Genomic DNA, 1,396 nt, shown 5'->3' on the forward strand with positions numbered 1-1,396 from the left:
CTATCTATCTATCTATCTATCTATCTATCTATCTATCTATCTGAAAAAAAAGAAAAAAAAGAAAAAACTCTTCCTCACCTTTCTCCCTTTTTCCCTCCAAGCTCAGGTCCTCTACCAGAGGCCTGGGAGCTTGAGGGCTCACTATCTTTGCTGTTCCTAGAACTGCCCTTTTCTGGTCCAATATGTCTGATGTATTTCAAGGGATCTGCTGTAACCACTCCTCAAGTTTGGGGTCACTGCCCCGAGTGCCCCAATGACCGCTGATGCCTTGACCTTCCAGGTTTTCTCCATCTTTTTTGAGCCCCTGGTATTTCTCTATTTTCTCATATTCCTTTTTCCTGATGTTACAGTCACTTGCTATAGCTATGTCAACCACAACAGCTTTCCTCTACTTTTTGTCCAGCACCACAATGTCCGGTTGGTTTGCCATTACCATTGGGCCCGTCTGTATCTGGAAGTCCCACAGGATCTTGGCTCAGTCATTCTCTACCATCTTTGGGGGTATTTCCCACTTTGACCTTATGGTTTCCAGCCCATACTCTGCACAGATGTTCCTGTAAACTTTTCCAGCCACTTGGTTGTGGCGCTCCATGTAAGCTTTCCCTGCAAGCATCATACACCCGACAGTTACATGCTGAATTGTCTCAGGAGCCTCTTTGCAACTGGGGTCTTGTCTTGTGTGGTAAATCTGGGCCTCTATTCCTCTGATGCTGAGGGCCTGCTCCTGTGCAGCCATGATGAGGGCCTCTGCACTCTCTGTGGGCCTCAGACCACCTTTGTCTAGCCATTAGTAGGATTTCCTGATATCCGCCACTTCGATTATGTTTTGGTGTTACATCCCGTGTAGGGGTTTATGGTATGTGCATGGTTAGTGTCTTAACATCTGTGGCCTGTATCTTATCCTTTGGCCAACTTATTATTCCTGCATGGTATCTGATTACTGGTAGAGCGTAGCTGTTTATTGCCCGAAACTTATTCTTGCCATTGAGCTGGCTTCTTAGGACCTGCCTCACTAGTTGGAGGTAATTGGCCCTAGTCGCCTTCCTTGTCACCCCTTCAAGGTTGCCATTTGCTTGTGGGATTCCGAGGTACTTGTAAATGTCCGCAATGTCTGCTGTTGTTCTTTCTGGCAGTGAGATCCTACCTTCTACCTGCCCTCTCTTAGTCACAATCCGACCACACTTCTCTAGTCTGAGTGACATTACGATGTCTGTGCTGTAGATCTGTGTGGTATGGATCAATGAGTCAATGTCTCGCTCATTCCTGGTGTACAGATTGAGGTCCTCCATGTAGAGGAGGTGACCGATAGTGGCCCCGTTCCTGAGTCCTCTGCAAAACAGCAAAAACAGCAGTGGGGACAGCGCATCTCCTTAGTATATGCCACATTTGATGGAGA

The sequence above is a fragment of the Cyprinodon variegatus genome, unplaced genomic scaffold (genome assembly GCF_000732505.1).
Source record: "Cyprinodon variegatus isolate N-32 unplaced genomic scaffold, C_variegatus-1.0 Scaffold355, whole genome shotgun sequence".
In the NCBI taxonomy this organism is placed as follows: Eukaryota; Metazoa; Chordata; class Actinopteri; order Cyprinodontiformes; family Cyprinodontidae; genus Cyprinodon; species Cyprinodon variegatus.